The sequence below is a fragment of the Topomyia yanbarensis genome, chromosome 2 (assembly GCF_030247195.1).
Source record: "Topomyia yanbarensis strain Yona2022 chromosome 2, ASM3024719v1, whole genome shotgun sequence".
Taxonomy (NCBI): domain Eukaryota; kingdom Metazoa; phylum Arthropoda; class Insecta; order Diptera; family Culicidae; genus Topomyia; species Topomyia yanbarensis.
The window spans coordinates 371,368,223-371,393,378 of NC_080671.1; the positions used below are offsets into that span (position 1 = coordinate 371,368,223).

The following is a 25,156-nucleotide window of genomic DNA, read 5'->3' on the forward strand; positions in this document are numbered from 1 at the left end:
ACGGTTTCCAAGGTTCCACTAGGTGGTGTAAGCGACTCGCTCAATCACGGTGACATACCTTGTCATGACTTAGGTGGCAATCGACACTAGCAAAGGTGTCGCCGATCATTGTCCGCAGTAAAGTTTGTTAGTGTATAAATAATCAAGGGTGTTATTTTTTTTAATTGGCTGTAATAGGGGTGATTTTAGTTTACCTACGATTAAGATGATGGGTTTGTTTATAAGTTCATGTGTAGAAATACAAACAAGATTAAAACTTGTTCCAATATCAATAAAAGCTGTCTACGAATTTATTGCACCACATACGATTTCTTATAACTTACAAACTTGGCATAAAACAGCTAAGTTATGTAGAAATGCAGTTTATATTGTTTTGTTTACATCCTACACATTTTGGTCGGTAATTTATCTCAAAATGAAAGGTTTTTTTCAGCGCTCCACACAATTATAGTTTACATCCTCGTAATAGCCAATTGTTCTGTTTGCTGCAGCCAATACAGAGCCAAGAGCCAATAGAACGTTATCCTCAAAAATTTCTAAATGCTTCTTGAAATGCTTCCTTTTTTATCCCCAAATCAATCATGCATACTGTCGCGATGATTTGATACAACCCTGTTACAGGGTTTTTTCTTCTACAGTAGAAGAGAGTAAATATGTTCATACGTCTCCCAACCTTTGAACGGAACGGATCGTTATACTTATACACAGTGATGTTCGGTGTGTAAGTTTCAGTGAGTGAAGGTCATCCTTTGTTCGTTCGTTAGCTGCCGTTCTACTGGTGCCGGTAGTAAATCCAGTACATTGTTTTCGCTGGTGCGGAACAATCGACGTTGTTTGCAGATAAGTTTTGCTTTACTTTTTTCCCCGTTTGCTTTCTTTCCTTTTCCCTACTTTTACTCTACCTTGTAATCAAATAATAAGACACATTCCCGTTTATATGACGCTCTGCCCTCGTGCTTAAATGGCCGAGGGCGAAATACCATCTGATGTTATCATGGAAGTCCCTGATCCCCCTAACACTCGCATTGCTCCCCGTATAAAGCAGTACCCACAAGGTTCCTCTGGGCCATGGGTGGTATATTTTCGGACCGGAGAGAAACCGGTTAATATATTAAAACTTTCTCGAGACCTGACTGCTAACTACACGGCCGTAACTCAGATAACACGTGTTCGGGCAAACAAGATTCGAGTTTTAGTGAATGATCTCGGCCAGGCAAACGCGATTGCTTGCTGTGAGCGCTTTACGCAGGAATTTAAGGCGTACGTGTCTGCTATGGCCGTATAAATCGATGGGGTAGTGTCCGAACCGGGCCTGAAATGCGAAGAACTGTTGGAGCACGGGGTTGGCTGCTTTAAGGACCCCTCATTTCAACAGATTAAGATCTTGGAATGCAAACAGTTGTATACCGCAAACACCGAGGGAGGTAAGACTACCTGCTCTTTATCAGGCTCGCTTCGGGTGACATTCGCCGGGTCCTCTCTTCCCAACTACATCCTCCTTGATAAGGTTCGCCTACCTGTTCGCCTGTTTGTACCGCGGGTCATGAGCTGCAGCAATTGCAAGCAGTTGGGCCACACAGCCACATATTGTGGACATAAGAAACGATGCGGCAAATGCGAAGGAGAGCATGAGGATGACCCTTGCGGCAAAGGAACTGAAAAGTGTATTTGCTGCGGGGGCCCTTCGCATGCTCTTAAATCATGCCCTGCGTACAAGCAGCGCGGAGATAAAATTAAGCGCTCCCTTAACGAACGCTCGAGGCGCTCTTATACAGAAATGCTAAAGAATGCTTCGCCATCTATCCTGTCCGAAAATCCCTATGCTGATTTGCTGGCACTATGGCTAACGTTGAGCAAGAATCTGACGACCCACGAGAGGGAATATGTTTGGTTAGTCCAGGGGAATCCAGGAAGAGGAGAAATCTAGCCTCCCCTTGATTGCCTCGTAAGGGTGCCAAGGTGTCGTCCCCTCAGAGTGCGCCAACTACAATCAATAAATCCAACGGAAGTGATGCACTAAAGCCGAAGCAATTTGCTCCAGGACATGGAAATATCAATTCTAACAAGGAGTATCCACAACTTCCAGGGAAACAAAAAACCCCAAGTGTCCCCTTTTTTCCAACAGACACTCAGTCCAGTAACGGACTAATGAAATTTTCTGACATAGTGGACCAATCTGCTTCAACGAATTTTTTAGTATTTGTCGTCAGAGGACACTCAACAGTTGGTAAACCTCGTGGAGCAATGGTGAACTTGGACGATGGCTACATTCGATTATCCCAAAGGTATCAACGAAGCCTTGGTTCAGGGGGATGGATGTGGGTCGGTATTTTATTCGTGTAATGTCCCGACTTATGTCCAATCACTACACCTTGGATGCGTATTTGCGGCGTATTGGGCTTGCGGAAAGTAGTCTGTGCGCTTGTGACGAGGGCTATCACGACATTGAGCACGTTGTCTGGGTGTGCGCCGGGTATTTGGACGCCAGGTCTCAGTTAAAGGATTCCCTTCGGGCCCGAGGTAGACCACTCAATGTACCAGTCCGAGATATGCTGGCATAAAAACGATAAATATCCCAATTTAGCCCCTCTCATTTATTTCTCGTTTTTAGAAGTTTCCTCCTGCCTTGTGGAACCGATCAGCTCTAGTGTGCCACTATGTAACCGCCGTCGCCCTTACCACTACGCCTGCATAGAAGGAAACTGAAGCGAGAGCGACTCGAGGTCCGATGACTTTTGAAGGATTCCCCGCGGGTCCGAAGAATACTATCCGCCAATCCGGTACTCGACGACTTACTAGACTTGTTTCGCTGATCTCCCGTTTGAGCGAAAGTTGCAAGTTTTGCTCTTCTTTCCCTGTCCTTGATACAATTGCTGCTACACTGATATGGAAATAAGCCACCCTCTGAATATCTTGACCAAGCATAAGTCTTCGTTAAAAAAATCAAATTTGTATTCTGTATTCCTAGTTTTACGATAGTTGTTATTTTTACTCTTTATTGAAACTCTTGTCATCCATCTTGTAAATAGAATTGTATCCCTAGTTTAAAGATAACTGTGAAATTTCTCATAAATATTTGTTCCCCCTTTTGTGTACTAAACTATATTGTTAGTGTTAAGGTAACTGTAAAATATTTCGTAAAATACTATTACTCCCCCTCTTGTATATCAAACTGAATCCCTTGTTTTAAAATTTTTCATAAAAAAATCTTTTGGATAATTATATACCCAATTATACCCAATTTTGTTTTAATCCTCTCTTAATGTGTCTAAATCGTTTATCTATACTATTTGGCCACTTCGCAAGGTTTTGAGGGATAAATGGAGGCTTCTTTTGTACATAATAAGAGAAAGTTTAAATTTTTGTATATAATTAGACTGTCAGAAGCAGTGATGCTATGAAAAGTGAAATTTTCATCAATCTTCAGAGCATCAATCGGTTTTTGCTTAATAAATTTTTCCACAAGCATTTGATCGTTTTACAGTCTTCTAGACTTTGTTTCCTTGACAAATTTCCTATAAAAATCAGATATCTATTTTTAGGAGATAACGGGCGACTCTTGGAAGAATTAATGTGCAAAAAACAATTTTCCCATGCGAAATCCCATGTAAACTTCAAACCGTGGGCGCAAAAATATAGTTTTACCGATCGAGCTAAAAATTTGCAGAGTTGTTCTGGGGGCTAAATGGGACCCAAAAAGTTACTCGGAGCCTAATTTTATTTTTTTCATATAACCATGTCCCACTCTATTTACCAAGCATTATGGGATCAAAAGAAAAACGGTACATTGTGGTCGGAAAATCAAAAAAAAAAGTGGAATCAATTATTATTCGTTATAGAGTTATAGCGTCTTCGAAGAGTAGCTATATGGAACCTAGTGCTATATTTGGTTCAACCATAGTAGTTCGGTGTTCAGTCGCTAGGGCGCGATGTTTTCAACTTTTTAATAAAGTTAGATAGAAATACATTTCCTATCATTTCAAATATATCTTCTAAAGATGAAAATTTGTAGGTCCTGTATGTTTCGAGATAGAGCATGTTTGGTTAAGGATTTTACTTACAGATTCTATTTAAAAAAATGCGTCATATTTCAAAACTTGTAGGACTTACAGAAGATATACTTATAATTACCTTATATATAACTTTGTCGTAGACCTCATTTTTCTATCTCGGTCCATTAAAAAGCCCTCCTAGCGCTGGATGCCATTCAACAACTTTGCTAAAGAAACTATAATTCTAAAACGAAAGATAAAGAAAGGACGTGTGAATTGTAGGTTACCCGATTTTTTGGACGTTAGGTACCCTGGGGTTACCCCCCCTCCCCCCGAATTACGAAAATGCTCGTGAATTGCAAAGTTTTAAATGCAATGATCTTATTTTTTTTCTAGGCAACATGAGCTAATTTGGAAAAGCGGATTTTTTTTTTCCATTTCTTGTAAAAAATCTCTATTGGACGCCAGCCATTCAAGTATTATTGCAGTCTACTAATCCGTAGAATGAACATCGACCTCCATAAATGACTTTCTTCTCTCTCTCTCTCTCTCTCTCTCTCTCTCTTCATTCTCTAATGAATCCCAGTAAAAATTCTTAACTCAATATGAAAATTTTTAGTGTAATATTGCAACAGTCATTCATCAACTAATTTCAAAAGATTCGAAAGATTTAGCAAACCCGAAGCGTTTGTTTCGAATCCTGTTAAGTTCGCTGAAAAGAACATTCATTTCTAAGTTTTGGATTCTCCGTTCATGGTTTGGGGCTTTGAAATGAATATTTAGTACAACGAATTTCTCACCCAAAAAAGAAATAGATTTTTCGTGCGATGAAATAAATTATTCAGTGTCAGTCCAATCTTGTTCACGCAAGTGCTATTGCGCGTGGAGACTTTCTTTTCAAACAGGGAACCATTTGTTTGCTAGCTTTTTGCAGTTTGGGGAATCATTCACTTCTATCTTTTTATCGTTCACGTTCATATCATCATGGTTAAATTTTTCATTTTTCCTTGTCTTCTGCACTTATGAGCCATGAGTTTAATCTCGCCCTTATTTGTATTAGTTTTCGCGCTATACTATTTGGCTGTTTGTCTAGAGGTGCAGCTTTTGCAGTTGTCATTATGACCTGACCACAAGTTTGACCACCATTTGTATATCAGATGATAAAATTCAAGGCTGTGTTTTGGAGTTGATAGTGGATAAATGAACATCCGGTTGTGATGCATTCTTATCAGCATCTTCCACGTAAAATATGCCGCTTAAATACAATACAATTCATTCGCGAATTAGGCCAGTCTAAGTAATGTTACAATGCAGCTGTCAGTTTCCTCATTTATAGGTAAACACAGTTCTGTTGACTTAACGATGACGAAATTACTAGAAACAGAGCAGAATGAACACATCAGCTAGAATTTTTTTTACGAATTTTTATTCAATGGAAAATGCTAAATCTAATTTTCACCAAATCTTTCGAAAGCAAACGAGAAAAATTTCCCAGCCTATTTTGGGCAAAGCCATCAATATGGAGCACCTACAGAACTTTTGCGAAATTTTAAATAAAAATTCACTGTAGATTTGTCTGTCATATCATTCAGAGGAGCACATTATGCAACCAAAGTCAAAGCGCGACTTCTGCAAACATGCTTATATACAAAATATCAATCCTTGAGTGATGTGTGGTGTTTGAAAATAACGGACATAGTAGAGAGACTTTGTGAAATCTCCAATCACTTTTGCGTACCTGCAGCATGCGTATTTTTCTCGATTGCACACAGACTGCAAGTTAGGGGTCGGCCTGAGTTTGCTGACCTTGCTGACTTTATTTGATGAATGTGGGTATAGCGTAGTTGGTAAATCGGTTGACCTATACGCAAATCTTCTCGATTAAAATATTAACTTCGCACATAGAGTTGGAGATTTTTCTAGATCGAAAAGACAGGCAAAGAATCTTAAGGTTTAAATCTCTATAATAGAAATAAAAGACAATCTATCTTATCTCCATTCCGGCATTAGCGCTACATGTCTAGCCTAATGTAATCTGGAACAATTGGGTTTTAGGTAATCGATATTGACTGATATTGCATTGTATTGTAGTGTCTAAACGATCGTAAGAAACTTGTTTTTCGTCAATAAAACTTAATTTATTTTGCTTACTACGTGCAAGCTTTTTCAGTATCTATACCAGCTTGCAGGCGGTGAACGAAATACACTTCGGAAGACACAATTGTATGAAGTGTCTGAAGAATTATAAAGATAGCCCTATATTTGGAACAAGAAGTAGTGAAAATTGAAATACTTTTAAGCCAAGATGCTGATTTTCTACTCCTATACTTCTCATTTCAGTAATATTTTCGTATAAGTACCTACAATTGACAACTACGATTTATATAATTTTGATTTGATCCAACAATCTTTTATTCATTCTCCATTTTAATTGCTCTACGGATCACTAACCCAACCACTAAAGCATTCTATGAAGCGACTTACTAATTGACTTATAAAGCTACAGGCCTGACAGTGACATCGTGAAATCACCGCAGGAAATTGCGTCAGGAAAATCTTTCACTACACCCAGACGCCCCCGTGTGGAAACAGTTCTGGTTCGGGATCGTCGTCGCAGTTGACTAGCAACGATTTGGTATTCAAATGCAACTGAAGTTGTTTCAACTCTATTGCGTATTTGAATAGGAATCATTACCTTTTTTATTGCGAAGTAACGCATGTTACTTATACAAAAGCTATTAAAGTATCAATCATGAACTCGTTTTCAATCAGTGGTTTGAACTTGGGCAGCTTGGACAGGCCCCACATTCAATTCGCTGATCCTTGTGTCCGATTAAGCTGAAAAGTTTTGCAAACATATATTTTAACCGAAGGCGTGATTAACTGATCACTCCTCTCGACTTAAGTTCAATGCCACTTGCTATTTTCGTCGTTTACTACAACCATCAAGAGAATCATACTTCCGATCAGCCACGGACAGAGCCGGTCGTTCCAGGCAATCTACTCTCCGGCTCCGGTTGTTTGGTGTTTACTTTTTTTTATTTCAGGTGTGAGTAATTATACCACACCAACTAGTTAGTACAAAGTGCAGCTAAATGCTAAATAAAACAACGATTTATTCGTATAAGCATTTTTTGTGCGGTCTACTCGTAACTGGCGAAAGACATTAAAAAAGTGGAGCTAAACAGATCTAGCTAGGTCATCAGGTTTGGATCGTTGACTTTTTGCATTCACCCAGGCGAGCAACGAGTATCGTTTGTCGCGAATTTTGCACGGATGAAATCATACCGAAGCCATGAGAGAACCGGAAGTAAGAAACATTAGAGAGGGGTTGCTATGTAGGTACTGCAAGCAGGATGTTTGGAAATTATTAGTGACATTTTGCATGGCCATTATTCATTCGGAACATTAGTAATGTACTTAGGATGGATGGGAAAACACATTTTACTATGTGTTTCAGTAGGATTTTCAAGAATTCACCGGTTCTGATTCGGGGTCACGAGGTTGCATTGTGTATAATTACTCAACCTTGCGACCGTCGCTTAGGGAGCCTTTCCTGCAACTTTTGGAAGGTTAAGCTAATTCCGCTTCTCTACTTTGATTTTGGGAGTCTGACCTTTTTGGGTTATGAAGTTTTTTTCATTATCTTGGCATTACTTATCATTGCTGAACTTTACCTTCTTTGTTTGCTGTAAGACCATTGCTCGATTCTGGTCAGTGCTCAATCATACGATGACAACCTCAATTGAGTCCTATGTTATCACCCCAGGGCATCATCTAATATTTGTTTACAAACAGCACAAATCCAGAATCTTGGCAAATTACATCATGCCAATTATCTATAATCGCAATCGAAGACAGCCATTGGGGAAAATCATAGAATACTTTTCCTATCAAACTTGAGCAAATTATGCATAGATATGAACTGTTTGTTTTATTAGGAGCAGTGGCTACCCGTTTTCTGTCGATTACATGTTAGATGGCATGTCATTTAGCAACGGTAATGATGCTTCTTCTCAACAATTTATTGCTTTTTAATGAGCCTGTTTAAAGTGACCGGCATGCTCGTAATCGCCAATGTAATGACGTGCAGAGGAGTAAAACTGAGGTTTGATATATGCGGCATGGAGGTTTCCAGTAGCTATGCAGCACAGACAACTTGTAGGATTTTATTGCGGCAATATTGACGCATGAAGCTTGACGCCGACAGGTTCGCCACTCGGTCAGTGGAAGTTTTTCGAAGTTTGACTCTTTTTCATAGCTGTCCATGCCATTTAAATTAAATTCGAAATCTAGCGAAATTGTGCTATAAACTAATAACTGGAAACAATATGTAGAATTGTAGAATCTTCATTGTTTTCATGATATTGTATATTCGCAAATAGATGACCTTTTAATCTCACCAGTAGATTGCGAAGAATAGTGCGCATATATTAAATGTAACATAATCGCCAAGTCGTCAAAGCAAACTTAATGGTATTTCTATAAATAGCTTGGTTCAAATTGACAGCATTCCAGTCGAAAGCGTGGATGATTGACTGACGTGGGCGTGTAATTCGTGAAACAGTCCGTGTAGTATTCAGAACACTGATCGGCACATTGAGAATTCAATTATTGTGGATTAATATTTATATGTTTAATGACTGATTCCTTGTCTAAGGTCATGGATTGGATGAAACTTGGCACATATATTCAATATAAGAATTTTCATCGATTTCACTGTCGAACAGCAATTTTAAAGAATTTCAATATATAAATAAACTGTCTGAATTAGGGCTATTATTATCAGTAGTAGGTACAATTGGGCAATTCTTTACGAGATTATGTATTTAACAACTACAACTAGCAAAGACAGGGCGCCCATGTTGTTTGTGGACAACAACGTTTTTAAACAGATATAACTTTTGATTGAGGTGAGATATGCTCACAAAAACAAGTAAGGCTTATTAATGTGATTATTGCCTTTAATTTGAGTATTAACAGTTACATGGGTCAGCTCTAGAACTGAAGTTATTGCAAATAGTCTGATTGGATTCCGATTGAGCAGTGCTGCCAGGGACAGTTTACGTTGACGACGGAAAATGATTTTTCATTTATCTTCGTTATTGTGCAATATTATTGAAAACTGATAAAACTTATCAACTTAGACTGTCGTTGGCTACGTTCCCCACGTAATTGAACTATTGTAATTATTCTAGGAGAATTGTATTGAGCATTAGAAGGTAAAAATTGACCAGCTTCTAACACTGCCATGGAAGTACCTATCTTTATGAAAATAGGCTTTTCGTGTTTCTTAACCCCACCGTTTTCAAGGAAAAATAGTTTTGAAACCCTACATGCACTAGAAAAAAGTTGGGCATGAAAGGGTATCTAAGAAAACTGATGCCATCTACTCTTTGCTAGCATAGACCATTTGAATTTCTGTTGAGAGCAGCGCAAGATAATCGTTTGTCCCTTAACCTTTTACGGAGAACAATTTGTGTATTTGGCAGTAAACCATTTGTTTCAGTCCAATTGCCGAGGCGAAACAAGATCATTTTCTCGAACAGCTTTCGGATACAGGAAAGCATTGCAATCGGTCGATACGAGTTGTGGTCGGAGGCTGGTTTTTGGAGGGCGATGACCCACAAGAACTTTTTTAAATTAACCTTTGCGTCCCCGTGATACCTTTCACTCATCAATTTAGGTAATCAATTCGCTCTAGTTTTAGCAATTGTCAACGGATTTCAATCAAACCACTTGCAAACGATCGAGAATTTATTCAAGTTTCTTAGGCTGTATATGTTGGTCAGATCAGATAACCAGTTCCGGATTTATATGGGTCTGTCCAAGGGTCATTTTAGTTATTTTCTTTAACTTTTCAACGTCTAGCTATAAGTCTGGTATTATTATATCCCGTGCATAATCAAAACTTATATACAAACCCTTTTAAGTCTTTTTGAGATGGTAATGGCCACATCCGGGCATCCTGGAACCGGTTCCGGGGGACCTAATAAAACCGAAATCTTTACCAAAAGGTATATCAAATATTACAAATTTTCATGAAAAATACATAACGATGCAAATTGCATGCTCATAGACTATTCCTGGACCCTTTCGAAAGCATCCGGGACATCCAAGAACTGATTCCGAGAGATTTCCTGGAAGGGATTTCCGGAAACAGCAAGTCTTATCTATGAAAAAATTGAAAAAATATACCTGTCATGCGGCACATCAAATTATTTCACCGTGATGATGTATGAACAATGTAGGTTAGGTCATCTAGACATACGGGGATACTTTAGGACCGCATCCGGATATTCTGGAATCCGGTTCTTCGGAACAAATATTTTTGGTAAATATGCGTGTCATGCGGCACAGCAAATTACATTAGTTTGATGATGTATGCACTTTGCGATCACGTTGCATGTCATCCGGCCACAAGGGGACATTTTACGACCGGTTCCGGATGTTCCGGAATCCTGTTCTTTGGACCAAAATTTTTTGGTGAATATGCCTGTCATGCGGCATATCAAATTATGTCAGTTTTATGATCTATGAACATTGCGATCACGTTGTTTGTCATCCGGCCACAAGGGGACACTTTACGACCGGTTCCGGATGTTCCGGAATCCGGTTCCTCGGACCAAACATTTTCGGTGAATATGTCTGTCATGCGGCACATCGAATTCCGTCAGTTTTATGATCTATGAACATTGCGATCACGTTGTTCGTCATCCGGCCACAAGGGGACACTTTACGATCGGTTCCGGATGTTCTGGAATCCGGTTCTTCGGAACAAACATTTTCGGTGAATATGCCTGTCATGCGGCATATCAAATTACATCAGTTTGATCATCTATGAACATTGCGATCACGTTGAATGTCATCCGGACACAAGGGGACACTTTTCAACCCATTCCGGATGTTCTGGACTCAGGGTCTTCGGACCAAACATTTTTGCTGAATATGACTGTCATGCGGCACATCAAATTACATCAGTTTGATGAACTATGGACATTGCGATCACGCCGTATGTCATCCGGCCACAAGGGGACACTTTTCGACCGGTTCCGGAATTTGCGAAATCCGGGTCGTCGGACCAAACAGTTTTAGTAAATATGCCTGCCATGCGGCACATCAAATTCCATCAGATGATTTATGCACAATGCGATCACGTTGTATGTCAAGTGTCACAAAGAGACACTTTTCGACCGGTTCCGGATGTTCCGGAATTCGGTTCTTCAGACCAAAAAAAAAAGAGATGAGGGATTTAAGCCAGGAAAAAGACATCTAAACAGAAGTCGTCTGTTGCAACGGCAATACACCTGTTTTCAAGAAGCATGATACAGTACATAACATGCATTCAATGTAATCACTTGTTACAACCAGTAGCACTAGTGAGAAACTTTTTTTTAAGTCATCAGTTCACCAATTTTCGTAACTAACTACAAGAAAAATCAGTGTGTTTTTGAAATAATAAAACCAAATTAATGTTCTGCATATCAAGCTGATGTTATTTTATGTACCTCATGTCCAACATATTCACCAAAAATGTTTTATCCGCTGAACCGGATTCTGAAATAACCGGAACCGGTCGAACAGTATACTCGTGTGCCCAGATGAGCTAAATCGTGATTGTATTTCTCATAGATCATCAAGCTGATGTAATTTGATGTGCTGCATGACAGGTATATTCACCAAAAATGCTTGATCCAAAGAACCGGACCACGGAATAACCGGAACCGGTAATAAAATGTCGCAGCCTTGTGGCCAGATGACAAACATCGTGATCGCAAAGTTCATAGATCATAAAACTAACCTAATTTGATGTGCCGCATTTCTTGTCCCATCATGGGTTTGAAGATCCCTCGAGAGTTTACGAAAAGCTGACCGGGGTGAATCTTCGATATTTCTGTCACGGACGAATTTCGCTCCGTCAGAACTCAAGAAATCAGCAACAGGTTTTAAACAAATGTCTTTTGTCCGGAAAAAGATTAGGAGGATGGGTACAACTTCAGTCAAGGAGTTGATTTTCTTGCGATATCCAACTCGCCATACGATGTTATACTGCATGGACTGGGATGATCGACTTAGCAGTCTGAGAGTCACCGAACGAATGAACGAATTAGCTTCATTAAAAGGTGTTTCGTTAACTTCATCTTGACATATTTTTTCATCGTGGTTTTCGAAATCTTTCCCATCAGGGATCTGTGCCTCGGAAAAAAATAGCATAGGGTAAAGTGGGGTAAATCCGACCAAGTAAATGGTTTTGGTTGTAAAATGCACAATTTACATCGGATCAAGTCGTTTTATATACCAAATTAAAGGTTAGACTTCTGAGCAACTTTTCATGTATATTATTTTTTTCGCATCGTGGGAAAACTTTGAGATACAAGCGTTTTACGAAAACATTCATTTTTGCTGTTTTCAAAAATGGTGGGGTAAACCCGACCACCTATGTTTTTGTTTGATTTAGTACAGATATTACCCAAATTTTATGGTTTTTCAATGATAAATCAATCAATGTTATGTTATTGAATTGTAACATGAAGAAAATGGAATTAAATGTCAACCATGGAATGTCAAAATCACGAGCAGTAACACGTCAAAATTTTCCCATTTGCACCAGAGAAATTGCTCGACGAATACTATATTCATCACGTTTTTGTGTCTTTCGTTTGTAATTATGAACCATTGTGCAACAAAATACTAAATGATAACAATAAAAATATATTTCAATTTGATAAATAATCATTTTCTTAGCAAAAAATGCGGTCACATTTACCCCACTCTTTAGAGGTCGGATTTGCCCCACCGCGTCATTTTTCATTGCGAAGCAATTAAAAAAAATATGAAAAAAGTTGGACTAAATTCATCTATGCACTTTGTAGGACTTTAATCAAAGAATTTAAATTCACTTACATTTTTTATGATATCACTTTAACAATCAGAAATATCCTGTAGTCAGTTTGAGCATCTCAATTCTCAATGTAGACTAATAAAATCCTGTCATACCACCATTATGATTATTTTCGATGCTCTTCACGACAACATTGATATTAGTTCGCGTAGTGTTTCCGATTTTCGAAAACAGAGTGGGGGTCGGGTTTACCCAACGGTCGGATTTGCCACACCTTACCCTATATGATATGAAGAAAAATCTTTATTTCTAAAAATCTGCGAAATTTTAATCAAAATGACAAAATCTGTCATTTGTAAAACAGTATCTGCGACCAAAAATGTTAAAATAAATCTTTGACATCACAGAAAAATCGGTGAATGTGGTAACCCTGCTACCCACACCTCATTTTAAAGATGTCTGTGAGTAGCATCATGCATACTGTTTGATTATGACAATTGGCTCTTCAATTCCGAAAATGGCAGCAAAGCAAGCGTAGCAATGCAATGGAGCAAATTTTTGCTCGGGCATCGCGATAATCTGAACTACTCGCCCGCCAAATTTTCGAAATCGTTAAAAGTTGCCAAATCGGCTATCACCAACGTAACAAAAGTGTACGGAAAACGTTTGTTGACAGCCAGGAAAGACGGGATCGGAGAGAAATCGGAAGCCAGAAGCCGCAACAACGACAAAAAGAGTAACCAGCTGTTTCATACACGGAAACAAAAAACTACCTAAAATTGAGTTCCTTTGACTCAATCTCGTGGTATCGTGGGGGAACTTAAAATTAGGTAAACCGTGTTGAAGGTAGTTTCCATTTAATCACGGCAAAAATTACAACTCATTGATAGGTTTTTTATACTCAAATTTAAGTTGAATTTACCTAATTTTGAGTTCACCCCAAACAACTCAAAAGTAACTTCCCCCACGGAAGATCTCGACTGAGTCGAACCTCTCGTTTTGTTTTTGACAACACTAATAAGTGCGAAAGCGACGCACAACTCAAAAGTAAGTTAAAAGAACTTTTCTGCAGGTTGTTTTATTTAACCGTGTACTAAACCCCAGTCTCTCCGTCCGAGATGTCATTGGCAAGCCGAGAGTTTCGTCTTCAATCATGAATCGCGCTACAAAACGAGCCGAACTGTCAACTTACAACATGGTGATGTCACTAAATCGCTATCATAAACAAAACAAATTGGCCAGAGAATCCCGGAAGTCGTACATGAAGATGCTGACAAAGTTTGCTTGCGTGGTACAGGATAACGAACCCTACCTCAAGGCAGACTTTAAACAGCTTTCTGAACAGGCATATTATACGTCGAATGGAAGAGGAAAATTTGCAGAGATTTTTAAACACATTAGGCTGTCGAAGTTCGCAAAGAACTATCACGTATGACAGGCCATCTGTTCCTGTAGCTTGCAGAGCGAGTCTGGAAAAATGTTTGTTGCCTTTCCTCTAACAACACAATTGTTTTGTTGTATTTTGGCCAGATTTGTCATTTTGCAATTATGGAAAAAGGCCTTGGAGTGGTATGCCGCGAACAACGGCCAGGTGGTGTCCAATATATTGGGCAATCGTCAAGCGTAACCTCAATAAGACGCGAAAGACAGTTGCCAGCGAGATTCAGTTCAAGCCAAACTGGCGTTCTGCGGTGAGGAAAGTGACCAAGGATGTTTTGTAAACCTTAATGAAAGGAGTCAAATGAATGGTACGGCAATTCGCATTCGCCAAAAAGGAAGTTTGAGCGAATAGTTTATTTATTATGCATGAATTGAACTTGCAAAAGAAGCAAGATTTGATTTTTTATTTAAAAGTTTGACTGACAATTAGTGTGATTAAATTCCGATGGAGCAGTGCTGCCAGGGACAGTTTACATTGACGACGAAAAATGATTTTTTCATATATCTTCGTTATTATTCAATATTATTGAAAACTGATAAAACTCATCAAATTAGAGTGTCTTTGGCTACGCTTTCCACGTAAGTGGACTATTGTAAATATGCTAGGAGGATTGCTTTGAGCATTGAAAGGTAAAAATTGAGCAGCTTCTAGCACTGTGAGGGAAGCACCGATCTTTATGAAAAAAATACTTTTCTTGTTTCGTGACCCCACCGTTTTCAAGGAAAAATAGATTTGAAATCCTACGTGCACTAGAAAAAAGTTGGGCATGAAAGGGTTAATGGATTTTTAAGTACCTCCCGAAAGAACATCCTTGCTACGGGCCTGTACAGAAGTACTGAGATCGGCTTCTGTACGGGCTATCAAGCCTAAATTTCGTCTGAATCATGAAAGCTTATTCTAAATTTATCTCACAGTGTGATCTCCAATTCGTTTGTCTTCGTAGCGAGCCTAAAATCAAACTTCGTGATGAGTTAATCCAATGCGCAGAACTGTCAGATTGCTATCCAATATATGATTATGGGCTTCATTGATTGAACCACAGCAATGTTGTTTTTAGGCGATGAGGAGCTTTTCGGGATTTTGTTTGAACTGGTTCTGGAAAAGCCCGGTGAGTTTTTTCCTTGTGCGCAGTCCACCTTCACTGTGGTTTCATTCAATGCTATTTCAAATTTGCACTTAATAAATAGATTCATTGATTAGATAACTAGATGACAATGCAACACATGAGACCTACTCTCGTCAATGCCAAAAATATTCGCTGAAGATTTTAGGTTTTAGATACTTTCTTATCGATCCATAATCAATCTGTTCCATAACTAATCCATTAATATCGATTACAGATCGTATTTGAATAAGCAAACTCACGACGTGGAATAATTTGTTGTGTCATTATTAGCTGTGAATAAAATGAAAGAAATAATGTCATTGTTACACAACTCAATGCGGAACAATATGGTTTTGCCGAGACAAGCGGTTCTAATCAACCGAAACGCTCCGAACAGAGAAAGTGAGCGATCTAACTTCTTGTTAAAATTGTGCCGGCCCCTTCACCGACCCTGTCCCACTATAGGAACTATTTGGTCTACAAAACATCGCCTAGGTACACAGGTATAAAGCAAAACGTGCCTCAAGTTGAAGGTCATCCGCCGGATTGCAAAAGCTCTCACTTCGTTTCGACTGATTGGCTGATCGACTGCCTTATAACTTACGTTTTGTTTACGATCGCCAGTTCTTCAGGTTAATCATGAATCATGATCAATTAGTCGGTTGCAAGCTGCTTTGGTTCCGCGGCCACGCAATACTTGCCACGGATTGTTTTGATGATTTTCTCTTTATGGCTTTGAGCTCCGTGACATAGCGCTAGGGTATATGAGCTTGCAAAATGTTGGCTAAGCGTTCCTTTACAAGCCGATCTACGTTTACGGTTTTGCCTTTATGCAGAACAACTGAAAACAGTGGAATTCAATAGGCTGGAACGGTGCATATTTTAAAGGGGGTTACGTTATGTCTGTTCTCATTGTGTTTAGATTTGACTCGGAGTTTTTCAAGCGACAAGTCGGCAAGTGGAGAAAATGGCTAACGAATCGATATTGTCTATGCTTGTTTATGTTCGGTAGCAAGTTAAATGACCTGGAAAGGAATACTACTTCTAGAGCATGTCTTGCACTTTCGACCTTGCACCTACGGTTAGATTCAGCACCACCAGCAATGGTGTATTCAATGTGCCTGTTGAGTGTGCTCAACGAAATGGAAAGTGTCTTGATGATACAAGCCGTTATTATCTTGCTGTCAGATAATTCACATATTTTGAAGCAATGTCTGTAAACGTATATTTAAAATGTCTGTAAAAGGCTGTAGATTGTTGTTAAGTGCTAGTTACATTAAAGTCAAAAGATTCGCTTTAAAAACAGGTTGAAAAGAGAATATGATTTGCAATAGTGCAATTATTCGTTCACCGCAATTATTTTGTACATTTGTACATTTTAAGGCATGAAATTTAATCGGTTATTAAAAAATGTTAGGATTCAAAGGTTATTTCGCTTCAGGAAAATTATGAATTTTCAAATTTTAGTCTTTGTTTGCGAAAATTCTAATATTTTCAAACCATCCAATTTGGAATAATTTTTTACTTGCAGCCCTTTACAAGTGCGCGGAATATGTTTACCGGTGCAATCGTTTTATCCATTAAAAACAGCTATCAGCTATACTAATGACTTTTGCTATAATTAATATTCCCCGTTCTGCATGTTTACACTTTTGTACTGTCAACTGATAATAAACCAACAGCACACAGAAAAAATAATTACTTAAATTATGATTGAAAAATCAGTTTCACAAATGAATGCTAATTAATTAGGTCACAATAGTAAAGTTTTTACAACATTTCGCTGCGATACTTGATCTTCTATTTCGATAAAGTTATTTATTGATCAATATTTGGGGGTGGTAACCCGATCAGAACGACATAACAGAAAGCTATCAAATTTATATCTCATGTTGATATTTATTACTCACTGTGTTATTTTTGTGATTTCCCTATCAGCAAGGCAAGCAAACTTATATCAAGATTATATCTTCTGGTGATATCATTGAACTGCTAATATGATTTTAATGTACGCATATAACGATGATGTTATAATATAGTACATATTCTTTCGCAATTATCTTTGAACGCTAACTGTACACTGTAAAGCGGGCAAATGACCAGTTAGTTAAAGCCCCAATAAACAAACCAATCGATCAACTGTGAATGATAGTTATATTACACGAATGATCGTCTATTTGCTAATACGCTGAAGCCTCCTTTTATGCGTATTTATTCAACTTTTTAATGTAAATTTTCGAAGTTTTTATTGATTTCCTTTTATTTGCGTTTTCCGAATGGACATTCAAAGCTCCACGATTTTGAGAATAGATAAGTTTTAGATGAAAGTGGTCGGAAAACTTGAAAATAAGGTGTTTAACCCACTTGGTTGCATTTTGATTAAGAGATTACCTATTTTCTGATACACTCGTCTGACACGCAATTTCGAATATGTGGCTTATGATTTCAATGTTGAAACTTTTATTCAAAAAGTTTTGGAATCGCAAAATTATCAACAAGCTATTCTAAAGAATATAATTTTCAAATAAAACTTATTTTAAAGAAGATGCAGGAAGTATCAAGCACACCAAATGAAATAAAGAAACGCGGATTCAAATAAAAAAAAGCATTTTTTTAAACTATTTGTTATGGTTTAGTCAAATGATTCTATAAATAATTTCCTTTTAATTAACTGTGCATATTGCGAAAACGAATTTTCAGAACTCAAAAAACAGTTTGATATATACTGATTTCCACAATACCGTTATGAATTTTGAGGACCTTCGAGGATCTTCAGTCCGATTTCTCCAATTTATGCGGGGTTTTCATTAACAACCGAAATTTGTCCAGTTTGTGGGTATCTGATTTTGTGCGTTCTCCGAATTACCAAAGTATTTTTTTATTTAAACCCCCGCATAAAAATGTTTGAGTTTGAGATTGTTGTATCTTTTCATTCCACCTAATACAGTTTGACATTTATAATGAACTGACAATTACTTTGAATGCGCATATGTACTAACGTTTCTGTTGTATTCGATGGTGCTTCGTTCGTCTTAAAAAACATCGAACTAACAAATTTTCGTAATAATCAAGATACTTGATTCATTATGTAGAAAGTTAAAAAAAGGAATAATGCGAAAAAAGATTAATATTTGTGAGTATGCTGCATAAAGCTATCAATATTTCAAAATGGCTTAGAAATCTCTGAATAAATACGCATCCCAGTTGGTATTATTGTTTGCTGTTACAATTTAAATATGTGTTTTAAATAGTGCTTGAAATAGCTTAAAACTTTAATGTAAACAAAGTATTGAATAATTTACTCCTTAAAACTAAATAAAATTTAGAAAAGAAAATGTATTTTAGAAAACATGAAATATTCTAAAATTCGTAACACCGAAGAATCCTCAAATTTTATGATTATCTGTTATAATATTCTCAGTTGATAGATTGAACTTTTGTATAAAATTGTATTTCTGCGAATTTATTAGATGTGAGATAATTGTACTGGTTTGCTTAATCTTCCCCATACTGAAAATGCTAATAACAGAACCCCAAAAGCGACTTTACTTGAAATCTCAAAATGCAAGCCTCAAAACTCTGTATTTGTTTCATTGAATCTATTCGGAAACATAAGTAACATTTGTCGTATTCTCCGTAAAATAATGTAGGTAAATTATCCGCTAAATGTTACCATATCGCATCGACATTATTTCTAAAAATCGTGTAAATCATGTTAACGTGCAAGAGAAACGCCGAAGAGCACTATTCAGATTCTAAAAATAGCCCCACTTTCCTAATCTGAAAAGATATTATAAAGCTATTCAGTCTATCGTAATATAGGCAGCTGTAGTAGTGAGCAAAACTGTATGAAAACAAAGTGTATTATACAAGGAAAACAAACAGTCCTTAGGCTTTGGCATGGTTCAATGTGTGCGTTCTGGAAACATCTTCTGCATCTATAATCGTTTTGCCCTTGACGGATGCGTGGAATATTATGCTAACATTAAACATCAGTCGAAAACAACGTCGTTGGTTCATACAGGAAACTTTCCCCTCAAACTCGGAATACCCAGGTTCAAAGCGGCAATATCGACAAATAATAATCTGCGTGTCCATATAATCACTATAAAAATCAGCCAGCATGTATGCAATCATTTGTGGCAATGCTATAAAAGCTTTTGCTGCATGAAGCTTTTTGCTACCAAGCAAAAAGTGCCCTAATGTATGCTTAATTTTTCTCGTATTCTATTTTTAGACGTGCACGCTAAAATCGTTGATGTTATACAATAAGTAATACACGCTATGTTGGGTTTAATTATGCTATCTCACGTTGTTATGATCGTGTTATATTGCTATCAACGTTTGTTATAAATGTGATATTCGTAGAGAATTTTTTGTTAGAATTTTTGTTATTTTAACACCTAACGGTTTCTACTTTATAGCAAAATTTGATAGGATTTTTTTCGTAACAAAATATCAGCATGTGTTATAATTGTGTTATTTCCTTCTGATCGGGTAAGGGTTAATTCTGTTTTGGCGATACAGAGAGTGTTATTCATACGATTTTTACATAATAATTCCTTAATTGAACAATACTTCCTACTAATTTTCTTGGCAACATATTGAAAATTGAGTGAGTGACAGTGAATCTCCGGAGGCTCCTCGACGAAAACCTGTTCTGCAATGTATATCATAACTCAAAGTCGCCTGAAATTTTGCACAGTTTTTCTTGACATCATTATCCAGGTATCTCCAGGAGATTTTATTTAGCAGGTAGCACTTTGAAGCCAAAATTTCGATTTTTCTAATAAATCGGTTAACATGCTAATGTAAAAATAAATGTAACGAAATTTTGGTTAAAGGATCTTGAAGTTCCCTGGATAATGATGTGAAGAACCGAGTAAAATTTCAGAACGATTGGTTCTGGAGATTTTGAATTATGATGTTCACCGCATGTTTATGAGGTTCCTTTTGAAGATTCACTGGCAATCGCCCAACTTTTAATATTTAGCTGTTAAGGAAAATGTTGTTCAATGGTTGCATTATTGTATGGAAATTGAGTGAATAGATTAACACTCTCTGTATCGCCAAAAAATGATAACACACATAGAACACGGTAGAAAAGGGAAGAAATACTTGTATGGGGAAGAGGGGCTAAAACGCACCCCCTAAGGAAATATGATCATGACTTTGCTATAGAACATTAACAGGGAGAATTTAATTATTGATATCGTTTAGCCAACATTTTCCTCTGTAATCATAATCATAATCATTGCAAAAATTTCACAAATGAAGATTCCACGAGAAACCGGCCGACTGCAAAATATGACGATGGTCAATTCGTACGAAATTTTGCAGTTGTGTTCTGCATGTTTTTTTCTGCCATGGGCAATATTTTGATATGTGAGAATTTTTTTAAAAAGGGCGTAGACGTTTTCACGTGCATTATCAGAAAAAAATTGTGCTATTACTACATTTTATACTGCTAAACTGTCTGAGAACGAGTTACAGGAGTACATGTAGAACACTAGTTTAGGATTGTCGTTGGAGTTCCCATTGTTTTTGCGTCGGAGCATGTTTGTTTTGCTGTCGGTATATGTTTGATAAGGTATCGAAAGTCTCGCACGTAGAGAAATATGGCATGCTAGTAACCACAATCCGTTTGGTTGTACTTCAAATTAGTAAAATGTTGAGTTTGCCTATTTTCCCTTTGTCACGTTTATTCTGCTATGATTTTTATGCAGTTTTTATAAACCGCACAAGCAAATGAAAATTTATCAAAATTCAGTACAGGTTTAGACAAATTGTGCATTCTAATTAGTGAAAACACATCAGCCAAGAATGGCCATTGTTTTGCTGGCTAAAACAAACAAAAATGATTATGAAACAACGATAGAGGATTTTTTTGCTGTTTTTATTTGGCTCATTTGACAGCTATATCCTGGAATCAAAACAATGATGTTCGTACCACTTATTCCAGTGACAATCCTAATCTAGTGTTCTGTATCTACTGTTACAGAGAATGAATAATTCTATTGGTCACTGCTCAGTGACGTCATGTATCAAATATGACAGGTGGTGGTCCTGTTGATTACATTTTGAACTACGAGATTACTCGTATCCTCAAAATAATACATTGGGATGCATTTGAAATATATTGTGATGTATACATGTATACATCATGTTTTTGGAAGTATACAAATGTTCTCTGAAACGCCTTACAATTAAATTGTGCTATTCACTACTGTGGGAAAATGTATATGAAAGATCTAATAAGTGAACTAATTAATTGTTTATCAATTACTTCGAGTGTTTTCTGAATCGGCAGGTAGTTTTTGCGGTAAAATTTCTTGCGAATTAATTGTTAGCACTTAGCTTATTTTAATGGAATCCAAAACTGTTAAGTCCAAACTGTAAACAAAAGGACCAGTACTTGTCAAATTTGTGAGGTTAAGGCATTTCATACAATGGTCAATACGAAAAAAGATACACTGAAAAAAATGTTGTGTCATATTTTGAAGATCATTGCATGATGGATAACTTATTATTAAAGAAGTTTTTTTTACAATAACCTTACACATGTTTTTAATTTTCATACTAAGTGATATAGGAAACTGTAATTTTCTTAAAAAATATAAAGGGCGAACACGAAATTATTGCGACACCGAAAATGTCATGCCAATTTTCTTATAATATTTAAAATCAAACCATAATTTTAGGGTAGTTTTATACATATAGTTACTTCAAAAATCAAAAGAAAAGTTAATCGATGGAGCCTTGAGTGTAAAATTGAACGCATTTTCGCTTGATGCCCTCCTTCAAAGTCTTTACAGTGTCATCCGGTACCAGTTTCTCAGTTTTTTTCCATTTTCTTAACATGTCCTTCTCGTCTTTGACTGTCTTCTTGCTCTTCCGAAGTTCCCGCTTCATCATTGCCCAGTACTGCCCCACCTGGCGCAGCTCCGGACAGTTTGGCGGATTCATGTCCTTTGGAACAAAATGGACAGAATTGGCCTCATACCACTCCAGGACACTTTTAGAATAGTGGCATGATGCCAAATCTGGCCGAAATAGCGGAGCTTCGTCGTGCTGCTGCAAGAACGGCAAAAGGCGCCCCTCGAGGTACTCAGATTTGTAGATCTCGCCATTCACTGTGCCCTTTGTCACGAAAGGCTCACTTCTCAGTCCGCAAGAGCAGATGGCCTGCCAAATGAGATATTTGGAGGCGAACTTCGACATTTTCTTCTTCTTAAATTTGTCGTCCACATAGAACTTGCTCTTGCCGGTGAAAAACTCCAACCCCGGAATATGCTTAAAATCGGCTTTTATATACGTTTCGTCGTCCATCACACAGCAGCCATATTCTGTCGGCATCTTCTCGTAGAGCTTCCGTGCCCGAGTTTTAGCCGTCGATTGTTGCCGCTCATCGCGGTTTGGGAAGTTCTGTACCTTGTACAGTACAGTAGTCCATCTCTTTTCTTTGCATGCTGGACGTAGCTCTGCGACATGCCGATCTTTTTAGCCAAATCATGGTTTGAGACGTTGGGATTTGCTTTAATCATCCTCTTCACCTTTCCCTCCGTCTTTTTGTTCTCCGGTCCCGGTTTTCTTCCAGCTCCTTTGCCGTGGTCCAACGTCAACCGCTCCTGGAACCGCTTCAACACTCTGGAGACGGTTGAATGGTGAATATTCAACATTTTTCCCAACTGCCGGTGCGACAGGTCAGGAAATTCCAGGTGTTTGGAAAGAATTTGTTCTCTCGACTCGCGTTGGTTCACCTCCATTTTCGAGTTTGACAGCATGTAAACAATACACATCAATGAGAAAGTGTGCAAAATTTGGTTGATTTTTACCCAATGGTAAAAAAGTTATGCCCTGTTGAATGTGTCGCAATAATTTCGTGTTCGCCCTTTAATTCAAAGTATCATTTTGAATCAAAGTGCATCTAACAAAAATCTTCCAAAATGTGATAGTGGTCGAGATATTGGGAATTTTGCTTTAAAAAAAAGATTAATTCGTGCAGGTATGCCCTTTTTTAAAGTTATTCGCGTTTCCCTAATCATAAAATGTGAACAATCTAATGTTTATTGTTTTAAAGACGTAAAAAACCTTTTTCAGTGTATATGTATCATGCAGAAGCTTTCAATAAAAAAGTTTTCCTCACGAAAGCTTTTGACATATTTAAAAAAAATCATACTATTTGCAGTTAAAATTACAATTTTCTTTTTGAATATTCTAAACGCCATTTTTAATCAAAATGATCATCACAAAAAAAAATTCTAATTGTAGTAGTTCTCGAGATATTTTAAATTTCGTCTGAACAACACAATTATTTTGTTTTAGTACGACCTCTTAATAAGTTATTCGCGCTTCTCAATCAATTCCAATTGGTTTTCAAAAAGCCCGTAGCATTTCCTGTAACTTTCCCTTTGACATCAAGGCAATATTGTAAACCATTTCAAAACTCCGATCCAATGCCCGATTTTTCGTGAAATGGAATACCTTCTGATGGTGAAAATGCAGTTTGGGCTTAAGGAAGTCCCCTGTGTTCAGCATCATCATCTCCGCAATGCACTATTGGTATCATTCAGCATGTTAGTCTAAGCCGAAAGTTTAGTTTTGCGAAATTAGGTAAAACGTGTGGTTGAAAGTGAAAACGTTGCAACTATGATTACCGCGAATTTAGAAAATGATTATATAGAAATATTTCATCGCGTCTCCTGAGCTAATTGCAAAATGAATGTCGCTATACGGAGAAGTAGAATCCGTTACACCTGTTACTTGGAGAAACTTCTTCCCGGGTGTTCCCAACGGTATTCTTTGGGCGAGGATGCAAATTTTCGAAGTGCAAGCAATAAAAAATGTCTTTCTTCATGGGTGATTGAAAAAGGTAACCAAGCTATGCTATAATTTTCCAGTATTGACCATACGAGATATATGATGTTTTAATTGTATATGGATCATTAAAATTGCCTTATAAATGCATAAATGTTATTTGCTCTATTGATGATTATTTTGTAATGGTCAATAAATGTTAATCCCAAATCTTTAACTCTTCCGCACTTTTGTATCGCTTGATTTCCTACAGTGATTGAAATGTCAGGTGTATTTCGTTTCCTAACAAAAATTATTGCATTACATTTTTTTACGTTTAATTGCAGGAGGTTTTTGCCTCGCCAGAGATAAAACATATGTATTTCTTCCTGTAATATCTTTGTGTCTTGTTCGTTCCTATTTTTCTAAAATGAGCTTCATGTCGTCGGCATAGGTAGGAAATTTTATGTATTTGAGAATGAATGAAATGTCGTTCACGAATAAAATGAACAAAAGAGGGCCTAGATGGGAGCCTTGAGGAACTCTTGATGTGACTTGAGACGAATTTCGCACTAAATCGTATTCAGAATTGGCAGCACCCTATCAGATTTTAACGAAACTTTCTGGTCATCAAGACTTTATCACAAAAAACCACTTTGAATACTTTGTTTTTCCAAAAATGATCTCGATAGTATTTTGAAAAGGGTCAAACTTTTTTACCATTTTTTTTTTCAAATGGCTATAGTCTAAAAATGACAAATCCTACAAAAAATGTAGTAGGAGCGACTTTCACGAAATTAGTCAAATTTTTGAATAAAAATATTGAAAATATTCTTCATCGACTCCTACACTGAAAAAAATCGATTTTGAAAATTTAAAGTCGATTTACAAAAAAATCCCATCTTTGATTTGGATGAAATGATGTTCCAAGATAGGTAATTATGTTCCCTACCTACCGTCAAAAATTCAATTTGGGAACA

At 37.3% G+C, this 25,156-nt stretch overlaps 1 protein-coding gene across 1 annotated transcript in view; it reads right to left on the reverse strand.

Annotated features, from left to right (window-relative positions):
- The window catches only part of LOC131684528 (organic cation transporter protein), a 96,552-nt gene that overhangs the window by 46,489 nt on the left and 24,907 nt on the right, over positions 1–25,156 (reverse strand). The gene's annotated exons all lie outside the window — the stretch shown is intronic.